This window comes from Macrotis lagotis, chromosome 4 (assembly GCF_037893015.1).
Source record: "Macrotis lagotis isolate mMagLag1 chromosome 4, bilby.v1.9.chrom.fasta, whole genome shotgun sequence".
Taxonomy (NCBI): domain Eukaryota; kingdom Metazoa; phylum Chordata; class Mammalia; order Peramelemorphia; family Peramelidae; genus Macrotis; species Macrotis lagotis.
The window spans coordinates 129,835,094-129,859,646 of NC_133661.1; the positions used below are offsets into that span (position 1 = coordinate 129,835,094).

Here is a 24,553-nt window from a genome sequence, read left to right on the forward strand (position 1 = left end):
ACATCTTGATAACTATATTTCAATATAATTAGTTTCCTTTATAACCTTTTGTGCTTTATTTTATGCATTTACAAAACAATATTCTCAGAAATAGTCCCATGTTTCATCAGACTGGCAAGGGGGAGCATGACAAAAAAAATTTAAAAGTTAAAAGCTAGTATTTCTGTAATGCTTTATAGTTACCTAGCACTTCAAAATATATTATCTTATTTGATCCTCACAATAATCTTGTGCATTAAGTAGTGCAAGTATTATTTTACTATGAAAGCAATCAAGGACCGTGTCTTTATCTCTGTATCTTCCCTCCTACCTAGCATAATACTTTCTGTATTAAAAGGAAGGAAATTAGGAAGGTAGGAAGGAAGGAAGGAAGGAAGGAAGGAAGGAAGGAAGGAAGGAAGGAAGGAAGGAAGGAAGGAAGGAAGGAAGGAAGGAAAGGAAAGCATTCCTATTTTACAGATGAGAAAAATAAAGTTCAGAGAGAATAAAGCGATTGACTTTAAAGAGCTTAAAACTAGTACTGACCAGAATCAAATACAGATCTTCCTGACATCCATTTAGTCCACTGCTTTTTCTGCTTTTCCACTCATTAGATGTGGAATCTAACTGTTTTAGATCACAGGTTTTTTTTTGGTTTGGTGGTTTGGTTTTAGTATAAACAAGATAAAAGATTTATGAGTGTTTTCAATTCTGAAGGACAGATCCTGTCTAAATGTGCAAGTCTTTAGAAACAAAATGTGTCGATCACTTGGAGTCATCACTTTAGTTAGCTGAACAAATTAAAATACAAATATAACGAAATGTTATCATACCAGAAGAAATGGTGTGTATAAGAAATTCAACTTTATATGAGAAAACTTGTATGAACTGATTAAGAATAAATAGAAACAGGAAAACAATATACACAATGTTTACAATAATCTAAATGAAAAGGACACAAATGAAGCTAAGCACTGAGTAATAACCAGTCTGATTCAAAAGATATGCTGAGGAAATGTACTGCCAATAGTGCAGTGGAAAGAGCATTGACATACAATTACAGGCCATGAATTTTAATTCCAACTCTGTCACTTATTAATTGCATGATCTTAGGCTAGTCACTAAACCATTCTGGCCTCAGTTTCCTCTTCTGTAAAATGAGGTTAGACTAGGAGATCTCTACCAGTACTGAAACTATAACTTTTATTTCTTTGTTGCAACAAGGATATTATTGGGGAGTTAGAGGTGGACATCTGCAAATGACTGAGATGCAAAAACAAAAGATATCAAAACCTTTGGTTTGAAAAAAATGAAATAATTGCAATAACCCTGGCTAAAGGAAAAGCTTCACACTCTTTTTTCTAGCTTCCCTACTTCCAGATTCATAGTTCTGATTATCTTTGACTCTTCTCTATCTTCTCACTACGTCTCTTTCCCAGTCATATACAGTTGACCATGTTTTGTCAATTCTACCTTTGCAGTATCTCTTCTGTCCCACTCCTTGTCTCCACTTTCACTACAAGGACCTCAGACCTTCTTCAAGTTATTGTAATATAGTCTCCTACTTGGTCTCCCTGTTTCCAGTCTCTCCTCTTTCCAAATAATCTTCTACATAGCTGTCAAAGTAATATTCTTAAAGTCCAAAATATGACATTCTTTGTCAAAAAAAAATTAATGGCTCCCTACCTTCTCTAAGATAAAATACAAATTATTCTTCTTGGAATTTTGCAATGTAAAATTATATTATAAAGTCATATCTATCTGCCTCTGTTTACTCCTCTATAAAATAGTGTTAATAATAACACCTACCTAACACGGTTGTTTGAGGGGATCAAATGAGATAATATTTGTGAGTATCTAGAACATAGTAGGCACTTCATAAATGCTCTCCCTTCCCCCCTATTTCACACACACACACACACACACACACACACACACACGCACGCCATCACCACCATCAGCACCATCACCACTGCCACCACCACCACCACCACCATTCAAAATCTGGCTCCAGTCTACCTTTTCAGGTTTATTATAAATTACTGACCTTCATATGCTGTATATGTAGTCAAATTGGTCTATTTGCTATTCACTGCATATGGCATTATTTCTCCCATCTCCCATCTCTCTTGCTTTTTATTGGCTGTGTCCTATATCTAAAATATAGTCCTGCTTCCACTCTGCCTCTTCTGTCTTCTTCCCTATCTCAACTCAAGTGCCACATCCTTTAGGAAAGTTTTCTGGACCCCTCCACACATCAAATAATTTTCTATTTATTTTGAATATGTTTTGTATTTAATTCTAAGTTCCTTGTAGACAGGCAACATTTCATTTTTTTTATCATAGCATATCCAGGATATGCATACCATGGACATTTAATATATTCTTATTGGTCAAATGATAGATTGCCATACTGTTTGATCACTGCTGTGGTAAATCAGAAAGGTCACCGATTCGGAAGTCAGGAGACCTGGGAACTAGACCCAGTTCTACCATTCACTCTGAGTCATAGTTTTTTCATCTTTTAAAAGAGATGATTGACTAGGTGACTCCTAAGGCAACTTTCAAATTAATATTCTATTATTCATTCCTAAAATGTGCTTTTATGTGTGGAATGCTGCTATACAGAAATTTAAATCAGAAGAGTCTATGATTTCCAGGAGTTTCCTAGATTTTCTGAAGCTCTCCTTAGAGAGCACCCCAGTCATGAAATTAATATTCCTCCATAATAAATTTAATCCCTTTACTCTACTGATCAAAAACTTCCAGTAACTCAGAATTGCCTTAAGGATAAAGACAAAGCCCTCTGCCTGGCATTGAAAGCCCTCACAACATGGCTCCAACTCACCATTACAGTCATTTCATATTTCTCCATATGCCACTCCCTCTAGCAGACCATTTGTACTTTAGGTTGCTTCCTGACCACAACATGCCATGTCTTCCCTCTATACCAGGGTTTCTACCTGAGGTTTCTAGACTGATTACAGGAGGTGTGGGAACTTGGATTGCAGTTTTTAAATTTCAATAGAATTGGTTTTCTTTGTAATTGTACGCAGTTAAAAATATTATTCTGCAGTTCATAGTCTCCAACAGACTTCCAAAAGAGTCCACAAAGTGATTAATAGCCCCTATTCCTAGTGGAGTATGAATGCAGACTGATGCACACTTTTTCTTTATTTTTGTTGGAGGTTTTTATGTCTGTGTTCTCTTTCATAGCATAACTTACCTGAAAATGAGCTTTGCATACTAGCTACATGCCTAGAGACTATGTCAAGTTGTTTGCCTTCTCAATGGAGAGGGGAGGAGTGAGAGAATTTAGAAACTAAAACCTAAAATAAAGAAATTGTTTTTACATGTAATTGGGGGAAAATAAAACATGATTTTTAAAAATTTAGATAATAAAGTATTTAGTGAATATATTTTGAGAATAGGTGTTACTTTATTATATATAGGATCTTTTATCTTGACATAGCTATTTTTGTTGGGTTGGGTTTTTTTGGCAAGGCAATGGGGTTAAATGACTTGCCCAAGGTCACACAGTTAAGTATTAAGCTGGATTTGAACTCAGATCCTCCTGACTCCAAGGCCAATGCTCTATCTACTATGCACCTAACTGTCCCCATTTTATCTTTAAAAAAGAGAGATCCCATTCTGTACTCTTGGAGGTTTTTAATGCTTGAAGTATATTTCCTTCTTCTCTACCTTTTACAATCCCTGGCTTCCTTCAAAGACCAACACAGGGACTACCTCATATAAGGCCTTTCCTGATCTTTGTAGTCCCCAGTGGCACTCTCACACTCTAAAAATATTTTATAAACCTTATATTTAATCATCTGAGTACACGTTGTATCTTCCTTATAAACCATAAGTTCCTTGAAGATGAGACAACTTTATATCTTCATTACCTTGCACTTAGAAGGAATTTAATGAATGTTTGTTCAATTGAATAGCCACAATTTCATGAATATGATAACCTTTCTCTGCAACTGACTTTATTCCCAATTCAATGGAAAGATGTAGCAGCTAAAAAGAAAACACAACTTCTTGAATAATACCTTGGTAAACTCATTCTCATTCGGAGCCAGAGATGGTGTGATCCAGAGGAAAGAACTCCAGACAAAGAAGTCCAGAAACAAATTCTAGTTTGTCCTGTAACCAACATAATTTGCTCCTTTAAGATTTTAGAGGATAAAGGAAATTTATAAAAGACTTTTTATAGTGAACAAAGGGTTTCTCTTGATTTCAATTGCAGTAATAATTATTATTTGAACCTGAACAAAAGAATTTTTAAAATGTGACACATGCTTAGGCAAGAAGTTACTAGTGCTTGAACTGGGATGGCCTACAGAAGTCTAATGTTTGTAATGACTATCTAGAGATCTAAACGACTCCCAATGATACCCGCCTAAAAATAGTCTGAAATAAAATGAACCGCCCAATGGGTTCATCCAAGTCTCTAACCAGGGATGTGCTGAAGATAACTCGAAAAACCAAACATTAAATTTCTTTTTTTGTTTGTTTTTGCAAGGGAATGGGGTTAAGTGGCTTACCCAAGGCCACACAGCTAGGTAATTATTAAGTGTCTGAGGCCGGATTTGAACTCAGGTACTCCTGACTCCAGGGCCTGTGCCTTATCCACTGCGCCACCTGGACGCCCAAACATTAAATTTCAGTGTGAGCATTTATTCCTTGAAAATCAGCAAGCACAGGGCAGCTAGGTGGCATAGTGGATAAAGCACCGGCCTTGGAGTCAGGAGTACCTGGGTTCAAATCCGGTCTCAGACACTTAATAATTACCTAGCTGTGTGGCCTTGGGTAAGCCACTTAACCCCATTTGCCTTGCAAAAACCTTAAAAAAAAAAGAAAATCAGCAAGCTACATATCAGATCTTGATCTGATTGTCTGGATTTAAGAAAGTAGGAGAAAATGCTAATAATATAACTTAAAAGTATACCGGTAAATATTCTCCTTATACATACACACATAAACACACACACAAACACACACACAAACACACACACAAACACACACACAAACACACACACACACACACACACATACACACACCCAGCATACTTCTGATTTTATCCCAATTGTCATATGCTTCTCAGACCTGGGACTTTTGGCTATTGCTATAAGCCTGAACTCTCCCATTTAATCTTTTTTCTCCCTATTATCTTTAATTAAAATGATTTTTGCTACCACATTGTATTCTTAAGATTCAAAACCAGGCTACCCAAGAACAATAGTGACTCAACCTTTTACTTCCCTAATCTGTAAAATGGATAAATTCAAATCTACCTACCTTCCTTTCTACCCCATATACTCTAGGCATACCTAGTTCTTTATGTATTCTCCCCAAAAAGAACATTTTATTTTGTCCTTCATTCTCAAAGTCCTTGACATCAGGAAGGTGACACCATCACAACTTTGTGAATTGGATATGAGTAAGGGGGTGCTGTGCTAAGCCATCAGCCTTACTTTCCTCTCCACCTGGACCCAGTGGACAGAAATGAATCAGGATGACTGGAGATGGCCCTAGATGAGAGGCAATCAGGGTAAGTGATTTGCCCAGGATCACATAGCTAGTTAGTGTCAAGTGTCTGAGGTCAGATTTGAACTCCTATCCTCCTGACTCCAAGGCTAGTATTCTATCCATTTCACCACCTAGTTGCCTATCCAAAAGAATATATGCTCCGTGTGAACAGAGCCTTCTTTTATGTTTTTCTTTGTGTTTCCAGTACTCACCACAGTACCTCATACAAAAATTGACTTATCATAAAATGTTAATATGTATTTGTTGCAAAGTTGTAAGGGGGAAAATGAAATGTCAGCGCAAGAAGGGACCCAAGAGATCAGGTGCAAGGGCAAGCTTCTAACTTTTCAAATTAGGAAATTGAAACTCAGGTTTGACCAAGGTAACACAAAAAATTCATGATACAGTCAAGCACTGAACCGAAGTCTTTTGAATTTCCCAGTCCAGTCTAGTCTAACTAATTACTGACACTAACCTCAATTCCCATTTTCCTTCTCTTTATATCAAATATCTCCTGACCCAATTCTACGTCAGGTCTAATCCTCCTCAAAAGTGGACAGTAGGAATATTTTTTCCCTCTGGCATAGCCTTCACTCTTACCCTACTGGACCAGCTCCCAGTAAGTGGTTAACTGATAAGAAGTGATGACATTAAAGAATTTAATTCTTTACTTCTTCTAAGGAAATCTACACTATCTTAGAGAACTCTTAAAGATTTAGAAACCTTCCAGACCTCTAAGATATAAAAATCTAGAGACGGAACTAAACAATCATAGAATGTCAGAGCTGGAAGCAGTCTGAGAGATTATCTCTGTCACTTTACAGATGAAGAAAATGACTCAGAGGTTGCAATGTTAAGTAACTTGCCAAAGGTCACACAGGTAGTTTAGTGTCAAGGACTTGAACTTAAGTCTTGTTGTTCTTAGTGCAGTGTTATGACAGGATGGGAAAGATGTTGGAATATTTTTTACTTGATATTTCATTTTATTTTTTTCAATTCAATGCAATGCTTTAGTAGCTTTTCAACACTCATCCTTTTGCAAATATATGTTACACATTTTTTCTATCACCTCCCTACCCTCTCCTCGGTGGCAAACAGTCTGGTAAAAGTTGTACATATACATTTGTGTTTCAATTTGTGTAAGAGAAATTAGGACTAATGGAAAAGAAAAAAACAACAACCATGAGATAAAAAGGAAAAAACCATAAGAGAAGTTTTGTTTTGTTTTTTAAAGTGAGCTGAGGGAGGAGCAGAGCCAAAAGAACATTGTACACCCTAACAGCATCATAGAGGTGCTGATCAACCTTGATGGACTTGCTCATTCCATCAGTGCAATAATCAAGGACAATTTTAGAGTACCTGCAATAGAGAATACCATGTATATCCAGAGAAAGAACTGTGGATTTTGAACAAAGACTGAAGTCTTCAATTTAAAAAAAATATCTCAAGTACTACATAATTTTGCTATTTCTAATATTTTATTTTCTCCTCAAGGATATGATTTCTCTCTCAAAAAATTCAATTTCAATCAATGTATAGCATGGAAACAATGTAAAAATTATCAGGCTGCCTTCTGTGGGGGTTGGGGGGAGGGAAGGGAGGGTGGGGGGAAAGCATAAAATTCAAAACCTTACAAAAATGATAGGTAGAAACTATTATTGTATATAATTGGAAAACAAAAAATTTTTTTTAAAAAAGAAAAATAAACAAAAGTGAGCAGAATATCATTTCACCCCTCTGGGTACGGATAGTATTGTACATAACAGATCTCTCAGGTAGTCCTTGATCTCCGAACTGTTGAGAGGAGTTGCATCCATCATAGTTGATCAACTCAAAATATTGTTGTTAATGTGTTCAATGTTCTCTTTGTTCTGCTCCCTTCACTCAGCATCAATCCATTTAATTCTTTTCAAACTTCTCTAATGTCTGGTCACTCATGGTTTCTTATAAACAATAGTACTCCCTAACATTCATATACCATAACTTGTTCAGCAATTGATAGGACAGATCTTTTAGAAAGGTAGATCTTCCTATCATTTTAATTAAACCATATAGGCAACTACACAAAACATCCTTGCTTGTCACCTTCTTTTTGTTGTGTTTTTCTTTCTCTTGCATGAAGTTTCCCATGATTCAGAAAAAAGGAAGTTTTTGCAGAGTAGATGGTAAAGTCCTACAGAGGCTCTCACTTACTGTATTAAGTCCCAAGACATTACAGGGCCTGCTCAATAATATTAATTGGTATTTATATAATAAAAATAAGAATCATCATCATAGAAGTTAGCATTTCTATAGTGCTTTAAGGTCTACAAAGCACTTTTCAAATACTTTCTCATTTTATTTTTACAACAAATGGAGATAAGTGGTATTATTATCTCCAGTTTTCACAGATGAGGAAGCTGAGGCAATCAGTAGATAAGTGACTTGCCAACTGTCTCAGGTCTCACAGCTAGTAAGAGTCTGAGGTCAAATTTGAATTTACAACTTCCTGACACTAGTACCATTAGGTACTAATAGGACCTATAAAGTGTTTAAAGTTTTCAAAGTTCTTTTACATATATATTATCTCATTTGATCTTCACAACAAAACTATGAGACTAATTATATTGCTACACTCTTTTACAGACAATTCCTTGGCTAAGAAGTGAAGTGACTTGTCTGGTATCATATGTAGAAATTATCTGAAACAATATCCAAATAAAAGACTTTTTTATCTAAGTCCAGGACTCTGTACACTGTTATCATGATTTTCATTGAGATCCATTATTTCTGAAAAAAACTAAAAAGGATTAGCATAAAAATCAATACAGGAAATAATAATAGATGAAAAGTGCCTTTTGTCACAACTATGAGAGTTGGATGGTTGATCCATAGTTAGTTCATCAGTGCATCTATCTGAGACAGGCACTGTAAATACACATTGAAGAAGGTCCAAAATTAGACAGAAGGAAGAGAGCAGGATGAATTGTTCTGGAGAAATTGTGTGGGGTTTTTGATGACTTAACACTATTTCTCAAACCACACAAAAATGTTTCTAAACTAATGTTCTCCTGATCATACTATATATTTGTGAATCTACCACTATCATATTCTCCGAAGAATCAAAGTTGAGAGTCGAATTAATTTTAAAAGCACATGGTGAGTTCAAGTAAGTTGCAGTCTATTTTATATTGGGTGATCTATGTGAAATCAAACTCATATGGGATATCAGGAAACGAATGACTGATCCTATAGCATAGATGAGGGATAACAGATTGACAATGAAAGTGCAATGCTGTGATGGTCAACATCACAGAAAGACACAAAGGAAGGTCTGAGCACAGTAAGAGAAGTCCTAATAAGTCAGTTGATAAACCTTTGTTAAGTGTTCAATATGCACAAGGCACAGTGCTAAGTGCAGAGAAAGAAGAAAAAGAAATGAACATTGAGAGGGAGGAAAGGAAGGAAGGAAGGAAGGAAGGAAGGAAGGAAGGAAGGAAGGAAGGAAGGAAGGAAGGAAGGAAGGAAGGAAGGAAGGAAGGAAAAGAAAAAAGAGAGGAGAGAGGAGAGAGAGAGAGAGAGAGAAAGAAAGAGGTCCTTTTTCTTTTTCTCAAGGAGTTTATAATCTAATAAATGGGAAGACAATATGCAAAAAGGAGTTTAAAAGGGAGTGAGACTAGGGAGGTACCCAGAATGGTAAACTTGTGGGAAACAAAGAGATAACTGGGCACTCTTCTTAAATGAAAGTTCTGGGAGGATAGGATTAACTGGACAAGAATAGCAAAGGAAAAGGAGGTATGGTTGGGTAGTAATCGGTATCAGTGAAGAGGCAATATCTATCAATGGAAGGATTTATCAATTGAACAATAAAAAGTTTTACAAACTACAAACTACAGTCTCTTTACAAGACAGACTCACCTCTGTTTCCTCTAGCCTGAAAGCTCCACAAACAGGAAAGCTAAATGCTTGAAATTCTACTTTCCATTTCATATATTGGCATGCCCAGTTTATTTTCATTCACAATGTAATGATCATGGTGCTAACTGGCAGGAGTATAATTGATTGGATGAAAACCTATCACTCTCTAATTATTTAAATATGCTAATTTGATACATAACAGAGTTACCATAGTATCATGGGGTGAAAATAACTCCATCAATTTGACTTCAAGAAACTGTTTGAATCTCTCCATTTATGTCACTGTTCGTAAATGTTAGCTTTTCTGAGTCTGTTTCCTTATCTATAGTCTGGTCACTTGATAGGATCATTGTGAAGATTAAATGAAATAATGTGTATGAAAATGATAGAACTTGAAAGCACATATTGGTAATTAAAACTGTTTATTAGCATTATGATTGGCTTGAACAGAAATAATGGACTTGATTGCCTTTGAGAAACTGCAAAGTACTTTAAATGACCTTGAACTTTTCTTGAAGAAAATTTATATCTTTTGTATTAACAAAATCTATATTTCCCCCATATGTTTCCTTTCTCTTTCTCTCCTGTCAACCTTTATAGCAATTTGAAAAGAAATAAAAACAATTGAACAAAACTAACCAAGTCATTCACGTCTAAAAAGTGGGAAGGTGCCTTCTCACATCTGCAATTTTGGGTTAAATTTTTGCTTGTTTGCTACTGTTCCTTCCTACATTGTTGTAGTCATTGAGTATATAGCTTTTCTGGTTCCTTACCTTTCATTGCATCAAATAATATGTTTTCCTTTGGTTCTCCATATTCATCATATTCATAATTTCTTTCAGTAATGATCAAATTATGTATGTTTGTGTATCATATTTGTTTAGCCATTCCCCAGTATATAAGTCTATACTGCTTCCAGTTCTTTGCTACCACAAAAATGCTAATAAACTATTTTGAGACATATAGAACCAAAGGCTTATCTCTTTAACACCAATATGCTTCCAGTGGTATTATAATGTTTTCTGTAGGACTATCTGCGATGGAGAATACAATACCATCTGTATCCAGAGAAAGAATTATGGAATGAACAAAGATCAAAGACTGTTACCTTTAATTTTTAAAAAAACCATTCTTAATATATATAATTTTGCTATCTCTTATACCTTATTTTTATTTCTTAAGGATATGATTTCTCTCTCATCACTTTCAACTTGTGTACAATGGAAACAATGTAAAGACTAACAGACTGACTTCTCTGGGGGTGGGGGGAAGAGAAGCAAGATTAGAAGAAAAATTGTTAAATTCAAAATAAATAAAATTTTTCTTTTATTAAAAAAAGTGTTTTCTGTAGTGGCCAAAGCCCAATGCAGGCCGATCCCTTGACAGTTTAAGTCTGATATTAGAATTAAATGGGGCACTTGTAGGTCATTCAATAGTTAGCAAACGTTTACTTACTACCTATAGAATTTAAAGGATAATCCATAACTATATAGTACTTGCCTGGAGGTGGCCCTTCTTCTCAGGGCATGGTAACGCTTTAGATCTTAGAACATCAGCCAAATCAGAAAGGTCCAAGAATGCGCATCAGTGGGCCTTCTTATGTCTTTAGTGATTAGATAGAGACATGGACTGAAGTTACCAGGAAGTTATCAACAGCTGGTGGTCAGAATCTTAGTCTTCTAGGCCAATCAAATCATAAGAGATAATTTCTCTGTTTCTTAAGATAAGAACTAGCCTAACCTGTATAGGAAAAAGAAGGGAACTCTGGGTTAGTTAATCTTCCCATTTATAGAATACTATAGTCTCTGAAGGATTTTAGTTGATGAGGCACATGATGAATTTGAGAAGGCTACAACACACCCCAAACAAGGAATTATGCAAAAATAACAGTGAGAAGAATATTAGCAAAGGCTGTGTGATTGAAAAAAGAAGATGAATCATCATGTAAAGAGAGTGAGGAGAAAAACCAAGAGATAGCCTTTATGCTCCACTGCTATCTTCCCCATTTCAAGAGAACATGAAGAAGGAAGGCATTAAATATTTATTAAGTAACCACCATGTTCTAAGCACAGAAGCTAAGAAACTTATAAATAATATCTCATTTAATCCTCACAGCAAACCTGAGAGGTAAGTTCTGTTATTATCTATCTTTTACACTTTAGGAAATGAGGCAGATAGAAATAAAATGACTTTCCCAGAGTCACACAGCTAGTTAAGTATCTTAGACTGAATTTGTAGTCAGGTCTTCCTGATTCTAAGTGAAACACTACAGTTACTACTACATCTTGTTGCTGTGAGGCAGGCCCCCAGTGTGTTCTTATTCCCATATTGTGGGAAAGTTTTGTTGACACATAGACTAGAGTCATACAGAAGAGGCAAATGGGACTGGGTTGCAATCTGTGTCAATGGAGGAAGAATCCACTTGACTGAGATGGTAGATCTGCTTGAGTATTATGATCATTCCATAGGTCATATAAACTCTGAGGTTCCTAATCCTACCTCCTATCACTCCTGATGAGTCCAATCCTCAGAAGTTGTTTACATCTCTCCTTCAGGTGACAGCCACCTTACTGGGGAGGAATGGCCATGGGTGATTTTCTAAAGCCATTGATTTTAGTCCCAAGTGGTTCATCCTCCTACCACCATTATCAGTTAAAGATCAACTTAGTTATTTTCTGTAGAAAAGTAGTGTAAAAGTGTTCAACCCCTAGGCACATTTCATTTAGATGGTAACATTTTAACTCCAAATGCCCTTGACATTACTCAACAGGAGAGGCAGGTTTGATATTTCACCAGTACTTGGTATTTGTTAAAAACCAAAAAACCCAAATTTAATTCAACATAAAATAAAATGGTGGCTAGTTGGGTCTCTTTTATCCAACTTTCTGAATTGTGCAAGGTGGCCCTTTTAACTAAATCAGAGAAAGAGAAGCAGAGATAATGATTGCATATCTAAGGCTTTTCCCTCTGACAAACCTAGTAGCATGCTTAATAGTCACTTAAGCCTTCAGCAGCCATAGTTTCAATCAATAGTATTGATCCACACTTTCACAAATAAGAACTCCATATTAGCAAAGACTTTGATCATGAAGGTACACTTTACTCTTATTTACCTTGGTAAACAAAAGACTTTGACTTAAAGACTTTGCCCTTGGGAAGATCAATGGGATATCTTAAACAAACAATATTTCCAAAGGGGAAAATCCCATACTCTATTTACCCCAGTTTCCTTTCATAAGCAAAGTCAAAGGGCTCATTAAATCTTCTTTCTTTTCCCTCAAGTCCCATGCTTTCTCACTAACAAATGTTTCTTTTTCTTTTCCAGGCAACACATTGGGAGAACTGAGATAATAAAAACATTCAGAGACCAGTGATTTTTTTTAATTTATACTTTCAAAGTGGTTTAAAACGTTCAGTAAGTCTTTATTTATATATGTATATATATATCATTTAATATGAGATAGTTCAAGTGTTATTTTTCCCATTTTACAGATTGTATGAGAAAATTAAGGTTCAGAGAGGCAGATAACTTATCCATAATTATGTGGCTGGCAAGTAATTAGCTAAATTGGGAAGGATTGAAGAGACAGAATTACTCACAACTTGGAAGGATCATTCAACAATAACAGAAGATGAAGAAAAGGCCATATTGTACAACTACCATTTTGCTTCTGTTTCTTGTGATGAATAGAATAACTTTTGTATTGTAAAGGATAAAACAAAATAGAAAGTTGAAACCACAAATAAAGGATGTAGGGAAACACCACCCATCTGACCATGATGCATTCCACTAACCAAGCTCATCAGAACTGTAATCCAAGGGCCTGCAAGAGGCAGAATTCATATTCAAATCCAAGTCTTCCCATTTTGATGGCCACTGCTTTTTCCACTGTGCTATAATGCTTCTTTCTGGCTCAAGTGCCAACTCCCACATTTTTTCTCTTCTCAGGCTACCAATTTATTGATCAATTCCCCTTCCCAGGAAAATTCTATTCAAGTAGACAAGTTCAAGAAAAAAATTTGCAATTTTTGCAAATGGTAGTGATGAAGAACAGATATCTTGCCCACCAAAGAACTCAGAGCTGTTGTAGCATTCCTCAAGTTACCCTTCCTGTATTTTTTAGAGCAAAAGAATTAGGAATGACATTTCCCAAGGGTGAATTGGTTCTCTTGTGGCAAAATTCTGGGGAAACAGATTAGAGTCATATAGGATTGGGGAGTGTGACTGGGTTGCAACCTGAAAAATTGGTTTTTAGATAGAGTGAGTGGCTTTTACATATCTGACCCATTCAATACCATACTAATGTGCATACAATATACAAAATCTGAAATCCTTTGGCGCACTTACATTCATTCCAAAGTATCAACCCAAGATCTTACATCTCTACAAAGTTTTTTCAAGCTGACTCCTATATATTTTGCCTTGGAGTTAATTCATTACCATTAGACTTGTCTTAAATATGGTTGAGCAGCAGGCCTAGGGATGATGGAAATAGTTCCCAATTTCCTCTCCTTGAAATAGGTTACTTTTGTAATTCTGAAAAGTCATTAAATCACATTAACTCAAATTTGAACAGAAGTTATTTAGTCCAGTGAATACCAAATGGATAAGGGGAAGGGAATAACACTTTCCATAGCACCTACTATGTGCCATTGTGTTAAACAGTTTACAAATATTACCTCATTTTATTCTCACAATCCTATATTATTATCCTGATTTTATAGTAGAGGAAATTGAAGCAAATAAAGGTTAAGTGAATTTGTTCAGCTCAGAATTATCAGAGAAAGGATTTGAACTCACTTCTTCTTGGCTCCAGGACCAGCACTCTATTCACTGTGCCACCTATTCACCTAATTGCTAGGAAGTGTTCTTTGATTCTAAACTCTAATGGATCTGTGAACCTACTGATATGGGTACTCCCTCCAATGATGCATATGAAAACTTAGCCATACCTGCTGTATCTCATAGGATTCCTGTCCACATCCTCCCAGAATACACCTTTTTCCTTTTTTTTTTTTTGAATCTTAAACTACTTCCATCTATTGTACCTTCATCTATCCTTTGGAGACATATAGAACAAATTACAATCTCTTGTCCAAATGGAGACATTCAGGTACTTAGACACAGCCACCATCCCTAGAATCCAAAGTGAAAGACAGTCCCTAATCTCCAAGTGTTCACAGTCTAATGGGGCGAAAATCTGTAAACAACTATATACTGACAATTTATATGTCAAATAAATAGTCAACAGCGGGAAGGTACTAGAATCAAGAGTGATCAGGGAAGGCTTCTTGGCAAAGGTGGGACTTGGAAGAGACTAAGGAAGTTCCCACCCCCCCCCCAAGTGTTATCTTCTCTAGACCCTTATGTGATCTATTTTCCTCCATCCTGGTTGTATTACACTGAATATGTTGCAATTTGTCCATATCCTTAAAATGTGGTGGTCAGAAGTGAACAAAATATTTCTAGATAAGTCCATGTTCCTCCTATGAATTCTTTTCTGTGCTCCAAACAATTGAGGGACTGTCATTTCCTGAAAACTACAATCTTAAATGCTCAGAAGATGTCTTAACTCCAACATTGCTTGATACTGGTTAAAGGTCATTTGTAGATTTGGACAGTTCCATATGGAAAACTACAAAGCAACTCCAAATCCATTGGTCTTCAAGTCAGGAACCTTCTGGTTTCCCCATGCCTTTAGGAAAATGACCAGAGGAAAGCAGTCAGAGGCACACACCAGAGATGAACTCCATTTCAACAATATTATAAACTATGAATTGCTCATTATTGTATTCTGTGCTATTATAGTTGCAAAGTTTAGCCTAAAAATGTTTTTTGATCTCCAGTAATTTATTGTCTAGGCTTCGTTCACAACTAGATTGGAGAAGGAAGCATATTAGACAATTACTCCCTATGTTAGATGTTGGTTTTAATGATCAAATTAACCTAGTTTTTGAGAGGGTCATGGTATAATCTGCAGACAAGTGCAGAGTTTCAGACTCAGAAAAGTCCCTGGTGATTTGCAGAGGTTCAGTTGCCTGAGATGTTCTCCCAGTTTTCTTTTGTATTTGTTTTATGTGTCCCTTGGGCAGGCTGTTGACCCTCTGAGAAAGGCAGTCAAGAATTTGTGTGGTGCCTCTGGGTTTCTCCCAGGTGTTATCTGGATGTCCATCTTCAAGTTCCTAAGATGATCCCTACCCATCCCAGGAAAGAAGTTAAATTAGCAAGGATTCATTGTGGAAAATTAACCCAAGTGCTATGTCCCTTCTGGCTGAGCTCAAATCCCTCATCACTTGATGATAGGTGAAAAATATGACCTAGTGGTAAAAAATTACCTCTCAAACTGTTTTCTTATATGTTGCAGTGTGGTGGTAAACTTGCCCATGATCTGGTATCCTTTATTGTCCTCTAAAAGAATTATAAACAAATTCTTTTCTGAGTTCCTGTATAGCTGTCACTTAGTAAGTCTTCCAAGAACTTCACCTCTCCTGGTAGCTCCAGACGCAGGAACCTAAGATTTCCCTGGACAGGAAAAACAAAACAAAACTGTTCACTGACTAGGAAAAGCAGATAAAAGGCACAATTATGCAGGAATAAAAAAAAAAAAAAAACTTTCCAAGTCCCTGCATCCCTGTACCCAAGTTTTCCTAAGAAAGACTCATGAGATAGGACTGTGATTCTTAAAGTCTGGTCTGCAGACCCTTGAGGGTCCCTGAACTCCTTCTGGGAGGTTGGGAAGTCAAAACTATTTTCTTGATAATGCTAAAACACTGACTATTAAAATACTTTTCCCCTTTTCCAACTATGAATTTTCTTCATATATTACAACCAAAATAATATATCACAACAGATTGAATACAGAAGTAGATATGAGGCTCTATTAAACCAGACATTAAAGAGATTAACAAGAAATAATAACACTCTTCTTTCTCATCTTTTTGTTTTGGAAAATATATTTTTCATGAGTATTTGTGTTAACATATAAATGGTTTAATATCATTTCAAATGAATTAAGAATATTTTAAAAATCTATTTTTGATGATATTGATAAATATTAACCATATAAACAAAAACTCTTTGTAATCCTCAATAATTTTTAAGAAGTTAAGGGAGTCTTGTAACCCAGAAAATTTGAGAATCATCAGGATAAAAGAAGACTTAAGGATTCCACTTCCTTTTGGTCCATATTTTTTGAAAGAACTAACTAGGCAAGAATAGGGGTTCCCTGGGCCCCTTTGAAGTAGGAGGGAGGGATCAGACTCTAGTTTATTTCCTAATTTTCCTCTTTCAGCAGTCCTCTCCCACAATCTGGTGCTTATCTTCTTGAACCCCAAATATAACACTGAACTCAGCTCCTCACTTCTTAAATTCACTGGGTTCCAAAATTGTCCCTTTCCTCAATTTCTCCTTGCTGAAATTGCTGTCTCATCAACTGCTAATCTCAAATAAGTGTCAGCATAAACAGAGTCTGAACTAATTTATATTAAGGTGTGAATGACTGATGACTATCCAACAAATCTTCCAGATATGAATGATGTTTCCTAACTAAAATAAAACTCTAATTGGTAGAATTTCAGCTACTGGGGGGGGGGGCAAATATGTTTGGATAGAACAGTATTCTCAAAGCTCTAAAAGCTTAAAATCTCTTGACTATTTAGATTGCATTTGGTTATGGAAAAGGAGTCTTTGGATTAACTTCAAGCTTGTTCCTAGCATTTCCACTGTCTCTACTAAGCGATGTCAGAAATGTACTCCACCTCTCAGGCCTCACTGCCAGGACTCAGCTCCCAGATCTATTCTGTGCTTTCTTCCTTTGTTCTCCTGAAGTTTTAACTTTTCCTCACACTGACCCGGTCTTCTTTCCTAGGTCATTACACAGACTTTCCTTTGGCACAAAACTTTGAGAAGGTTCAACCCCTCATTGGTAGACCCCTCTAAAGCAAGCCTCTTGAGAACTTGGATGGGATCAGAGGATCTGCCATGGCAACATGATTCAAAATTTACCAAATGAAGCTCAGAATCTCTGAGTCTCTAGTTAAAACTGGAAATGTGTTTTTTTTTTTCCAAAAAGACAAAGTAGAGAGAGAATTTTTAGGACAGTTCCCTAGCACCACCCTAACTCCAGACTTACAATCATTAGCTTGAAAGGATGTCAAGAGAAAATTTTTGCCCATAGAGAGGAATGTACTTAAACTATCCCAAATGTCTTTGATTCTTTAAACTACCTAGAAGGTCCATTCTCATATCTGACAACTTTTATAACTCATCATCCTATATTTTAAAGTTAATTCTGCTTAACCCCATTGCCTTGCAAAAAAAATAAAAAATAAAAAAAAAAGTTAATTCTGTGCAGAGAAAAAAGATAGATGGTCTTTGCCATATTCAAAGGAGAAAAGTAGTCCCCAACATTTGCTAATGAGAGACATTAGAATATAATATAAACATATATATGTATATATATATACATATATATATATGTATATATATATATATATATATATATATATATATATACATATATATATATCTCACAACTAACAGGAACTCAACTAATTGTAACCCTTTACCTAATTGTAACTGAGCTTTAGGAGAAAAAAATGGCAAACTTTTATGAGCAATTTTGACAATTTAGCAATTTTTCAGGGATTATGCTAGAGTTATTATAATCCAGCCCCAAATCCAAATAGGAAATAGTCACATTTTTTTCCCCCAAGGCAATAGGGTTAATTTTCGTAAATCACATTTGAACTCAGGTCCTCCTGACTCCAGGACCGGTGTTCCATCCACTGAGCCACCTAGTCGCCCCCACAATTTCTTTTTAAATATTGTGTTGGTCATCCGGGACTGCCCTTCTTCCCGAGCTCCCTGCCTGCCGAAATGCAAAGACCCAGTTCAAATTCCCCCTCACCCAGTAAACCTTCACCCTCTGGTGTCCCTGGCTGGAAGCAAGCTTTGGGTCTCCTTTCTCTGAACTCATCCAGAACCCTTGGCACTTTTCTTCAGGAGGACTAGAACATATTGCCTCCTATGACTGCTCCTTTTTAAGGACAAGCTAGGCAGCGCATCTGAGAGGCAAATCCGGAGTCCTCCTGTGTGACCCTGGCTAAGTCACTAGCCTCGGATACTGGTACTAATAGCACTCACCACCACCCCCACCCCCCGACACACTCCACTGTTAATGAGATGATAATTGTAAAGTGCCCGGCACTGTGTAAATGCTATATGATAAACGTTAGCTGCCAAGATCATTATTAGAGACCACAGCAATCATAATGAGAAAATTAAAGGAGACTGAAGTCGGTGCCTGAATCTAGAGGGCACTATTAAGTGCTCGTTATTTTATGTCGGTGCCCACCTCTCCAGTCTCCAGGGGACCTAGTCCCTCACAACTCCTCCAAGTGCAGGGAGGAGCGGAGGGCAAGGCAGAGGAAGGGCTGGAGGGGGGGCTCAAATCCACGCCGTGATGGACAAGTTGAAGTTCACTAGCGCTCTGGGTAACTTTGAGCAAAGACAGAGGAGTGGCGCCTTCGAGACCGCGCAGCTCCCTGCTTTAGGAAACACACGTTGTGCTGGGTTTGTCCCCCAAAGGGAACAAAAGTGCCTGTCTCTTTAAGAATCCGCGCTGAAGATATTCCCCCCATTCTTCTTCCCACCCCTCACCCCCTCCAATTAGGCAATCTAGCTCAAGCTCCCACCCCTTTCTCTTCCGGGACGGAGAAGTATTGGTTCAGCTTCCAGTCCGTCACAGTGGAGGCTCTTCTGATTGGTTTGTAGCCCTCAGGCGGGGGAGGGGGAACGAGGCCGGGAAACTAGTTTGTTTGCAGCGCCCTCGCTACATTGTATCCAGAGTGCGCGTTCTAGGGGTGGGCGAGGGGGAGGGGCAGGAGACGCCGGGCCAAGCCGGAGGAGGCGGAGGCGGCACCACGAGCATCGCCCGGGCCAGCGGAGGACACTGGGCAGAAAGAGCGGCTTCGGGAGCCTGGAACTGGGGGTCAGCGGCCGGAGAGTGCCCCAGCGTAAGTACCTGGATCCGTGCTCGGGGTGTCCAGGGCCGGCGCTGCCCTGTCCGCGGGCTCCCGCTCAGGCCCTTTGCAAAGTGCTGGGCGCCGGGGCAGCAGCGGGGCAGTGGGCACCGACCCGCCGCCTGACTGCTGGGCGCCGGTCTGGCCTCTGGCGGAGGGTCGGGAAGGCGGGCAGAGGAGCCCGGAGCGAGAGCTGTCAATCCTCCCTCCTTGACAGGCAGCTCGCTCTGAGGTCTGGACTTGACAGTGGGAGTGAGTTAGTTCCATGAAGGGGAGCCAGCAGTTCCTGAGAAAGAGGACGCCTCGAGACAGACTCAGCCCAGGCTAGAGACAGCGCCGGGGCGCTTCTGAGCTTGGAGACCGGAGAGCAAGCATCCGACCCTCCCTCCCCTTTTTTTTTTCTTGCTTCTTTAGGATTCTGGCATTTGCTGAGCCCCGGGTGAGGGAATGAATTGTTTTGCAAATGGGTGTTTGGCTCTGGGAGCCCAAAGTCTTAACCCTGAGAATTGTTTCTGCCTTAAGTCCACAGTCTTTTATCATTATTATTATCATTATTAGGATTGGTACTAGAAAGAGGAAGATGTTTGCTTTTGAGAATACCTTTGTCCCAGCTAAAATCCTGTGGTGCTTAGCCCTGAAACCCAGATTTGTCTTCTTTCCATAGACCCAGATTAGTATTTTTTAAATGAAAATGTTGTATTCATAACTATACAGCATCAGTCCCTTCCAGAGCATAGGAATTGCCCATTGTGGGAGTAAGGGAAAGTCCAGTATTCTGCCCAGATCTGCTTCCCAGCTGTGAACTACAGTAGGAACAGTTTAAGCATCTACAGTCTAAAGGAAGTGGGATGACTGGATGATTTGGGTCCCACTCTTTGAAATGTTATTCTTGTAAAGAATGCTTGTTGACTGACCAACTCAAGTAAACGGGTTTTTTTTTTGTTTTCTGTATTCTTACCTGCATTCTTACATTCATTTATTTAGTCCACCAGCATTTATTAAGCACCTACTATGTGCAAAAATACACACAGGAGCTGGGGAAGATACAAAGATAAATAAGAAAGTCTGAGCATGAGAGGGACACATCATACCCATGTGAAATATTATATCTAGTGCAGAATATAAGATAATTACACAATTTCAGGGATGCTTGGAAGAAGAAATGGTCACTGCTGACACTAAGGTCTACCCACATGATCCCATGAATGTATATATGCCATTTAATGGAAATGAAGTCCTAAGGCAATGGTAGTTCTCTGAAACAAAGACTACAGCAAAAAAAGAATGTCTTATCTGGATAACTTTAGAGAGCAGCACTTGGACAGTAGAAAGATCTGGGGAATTTGAAGTCAAAGAGGATTTGAGTCCAGCCCTGCCTCCATTATTTATTGAATGAATCTTTGAAAATGACTTGGGGGGGGGGGGGTTAGGTGGTGCAATGGATAGAGCACAGGCCCTGGAGTCAGGAGTACCTGAGTTCAAATGCGGCCTCAGACACTTAATAATTACCTAGCTGTGTGGCCTTGGGCAAGCCATTTAACCCCATTTGCCTTTTTAAAAACCTAAAAAAAAAAATGACTTGCCTTCTTTCCCTTATAGGTTGGTTTTGAGGATCAAATGAAGTAACGGAGATAGATAGATAGATAGATAGATAGATAGATAGATAGATAGATAGATAGATAGATAGAGGCCATGATCTTAATATTACTGTATAGTCTTTTTTTATTTTATACAATTTATATAGGCAGCACATAATCATAAAATGGCAAAAGGGACATTTCTTTTGTATTGAAGGGGTCCAGAAAGGGACATTCAGGATCATTGATTTTCAGCTAGACTGGATTTTAGACATTGACTGATACAAGCATCTCCTTTTACAGATGAGGAAACCAAGACCCAGAGAGATTTAAGGGACTTACCCAAGATCACATAGCTAGAAATAAGCAATAATAGCATTAGAACCCAGGTCTTCTGACTTTTCTGGGGTCTTCTCTGCTATAATATCACACTGCTTCCTCTATAAGAAAAAAAAGGCACTTCATATCACTGTGAAGTTTACTTAGATTACTTCAAAAACTAAGTGGAGTTTATGGGGATAATTGGTGTAGGAAAAGATCTGTAAGTAGTTTGGAGCTCCTTTGGTGAATAAAAGGAAATTTTCAGATTTCTGGAGCTGCTAGACTTTACCCTCATTTTTGAGAGCAAACATATTCTTTAGGGAATAAAGTTCACAGAACTGAAAGCTATATAATCCTGGCTTATTCTCTCATCTGCTGTTCTCCTGGGATCTATTCCTTTGCTTCCTTCAGCTTCAGTTACCCACTCTTTAAACTGAGGATGATGTTTGTTCACTAGGGTACACTACCATGGTAGTGGAGTATTAGGATTTGTGGGAGGATCTTAGAGAGTTTTGCCTGAGGAGAAAATGACTTAGAAATACATACCTGGAATTTAAAGAGCATATTTCCACATTAAAACTACTTTGTATGTTTCTAAAATAGCAGAGCAGTGTGTTTCCATGAAAAACACCTGATGAACACCTAATAAATAAAGATGATTGAATCTATCTTTTTAAGATCGTTGCAGTTATTATCATATTGAGTTCATATAATTTTAAAGGGAGAAACACTGAAAGGGAGAAAATAAATGTAAGAAACCTTCAGTTCCTTTGTGTTTGTGGTAGGAGAAAAATAGGAGAGGCCACTCCAGTAAGTCTTATATCCTGTACACTCAGCACCCTTATTCTAGGTGGTCTCATAGAAGGAAGAGAAAAGTAAAAAAGAGCTGATTACCTATAGATTCTTGGGCTCAGTGAATACTACACTTAAATTGTTTCAGATATCCCTGCAAGGTGTCTAGGAAGAAAGCTAGAGAAAGGGGAGAGTGGGTCATCTAGCTGAGAAACAGAAGTTCCACTGTGACTCCTATGAATACTTCCATACCCTTCCTCTTACCCCTCACTACCCCCAAAGTTACAATCAGGTCCTGGTTGGGTGTCAGGAGTTGGATGGGGGGAGAGGAAGAGGAGGGTCAAGAATTACAGCTTGACTCTTAACTTAACCATCCTTATTACATGTCCCTTCCCTCAACAGAGACTGGATTGATTTTTGCTCTTACCAAAGTTGATTTTGAAGGACCAAACAGATTAACTGCATGGTGGAATAAACAGAATTTGGAATCCAGAGACCTAGACAGAAAATTTTCAGTGGATATTTACCAACTCTGTGATTGGCATATTATTTGACTACATCCTCAGTTTTCTAATCTGTAAAATTAAAGTAATAATATCTGCTGATCTTAAATTAGTATTTTAATGGTGCTATACCTTTGATCTTTGTCCATTTTTCCTAGGGTCATGTAGGTACCTAACTGGCTCCTATTTATTTTGGTAAGAGAAAAAGGAAAGTGCTGACTACCTATAGATTCAGTGCCCTCAGTTCTTTATCATTCTGTGTAACCATTACATTCAGTGAGCGTAACCATTTTAAAGTCCCTGTTCAAAGACATTCCTGCCTAATGTGGGAAGAATTTCTTTGTCCTGAGAAAATGCAAGCTTAAATGAATTGGCTAATTAAGATTCTGGTTTTCATGTAATTTGGTAAATTCAATAATTGAGTTATTTCAGCCACAGTCAATGTTGCTTAAATTTCTCCCTGTTGGGATGAATACCTGCTAGGAAGTAGTTAGTGAGGATAATCTGCATCCACCACCTCTCCCCACTTGACCTTTCACATTATCTCTATAATGGGTCTTTGCTTATCAACTTTACATCCCCACAGTGACTATTAGCCCTATTCATAAGCAATCAAAAGTCTTCCTCAGCACGAATGAACCAGCTGCCTTTCTTGATCCAAGGATTCAGTGCCACCCCAAAATCAAGGGCAGAGGGCTGACTAATGAGCAACTTGGTAGGCATTTAGTTAGGGTAATACCATTCTCTGCTCACTCGTCATTTCAGCCCCTGAAAAGACATCAGCTTGGAAAGTGGAGCTGCTATGTTAATAATTTGTTGTCTTGGGCAGTGGTTAACATCGTGTTTTTTCATCCTTATTCTTGAGAATTTGGGTACCTGGAACAGTTTCAGATTTCTGAGTTTCTTAGCACTCACCTTCTGACTTGTCTGTTACCTGACTCTAGTTTCCTAGTTATGCATATCCCTCCTATTTCCTTCCCCACTCCTACATTAACCCTCCATTTTTTTTCAGAAAGAAAGAAAACTGTATTATTTAGAGACATAGGACCAAAGTTTAAATACTTGTTTTACTATTTAATAAACTATAACCTTTGGACAAAGTACTTCCCCTTCTTGGTCCTGTTTCCTATAAAATGAGGATAATGTTTGTATTACTTAGCTTCATTGTATTAAGGATCAAATTAGATCACATATATCAAATGTTTTGTAAATATGAGTGAAGTATGATTTAAATGTGGGCTGTCATTATGATGAGGATAATAATATTCCTCTAATAACCTTTGAATTACTTAATTCAGACCAGTTAGGATAAGCTATGAGGGAGAGGGATATATTGTCTCCAGACTATGGGTTCCATTAAGACAGATGTAAGCTTTCTCTATAAATTTACTAAAACAAGCCTTTCCCAACTGTAGCTGCTTGTTCCCTCCCCCCAATTCTACCTCTATCTCACCTCACTTCCATTAATTTAAGGACTTTGAATTTTGTTTTGGTGAACTCTCTATTAGACTACCTTGCAAGCTTATGTATCCCTGGTTTCCCAATCCTTTGGCATGACCCTACTCAGGGTGTGACCAATGGGATGAGTGAGCAGATGACGTATACACAAGCTATGAATGAGCCCTTTCACCTTCCCAGGTCTTCCTGAGCCAGAGGGTAATGGCAGAATGGAGCTAGGAAGGCCCTGATTGAAACAGGTGTGGACACAATGGAACGACAGCAGGTGAAGGACGCATTTCAGTAGAGGAGGTATTGATTTGAGAGGGGCAAGGATATTTGGAAGCAGATGTTTTGCTTCTGTCATATGTCTCCCACCTTGAACTGACTTGAGAACTCTTTCCCAAACTAGAACCACTGGATTCTGTTACTAAATGTTAGGGAAGGGTGTTGGCCCAAATCAGAGTAAGAAAAACATCCTAGAGGTG

The 24,553-nt window shown here is 37.8% G+C and overlaps 1 protein-coding gene across 4 annotated transcripts in view; it reads left to right on the plus strand.

The window, feature by feature from the left end:
* The first annotated feature begins 19,274 nt into the window (after positions 1–19,274).
* Positions 19,275–24,553, plus strand: part of KLHL25 (kelch like family member 25) — a 57,416-nt gene continuing 52,137 nt past the window's right edge. For 3 of the 4 annotated variants that reach the window (XM_074234141.1, XM_074234140.1, XM_074234139.1), the window contains exon 1: positions 19,352–19,429. The gene's annotated coding sequence lies outside the window, so the exon portion shown is untranslated. Of the gene's footprint in view, positions 19,430–24,553 lie in introns of all 4 variants that reach the window. The other variant, XM_074234142.1, reaches the window with a different exon arrangement.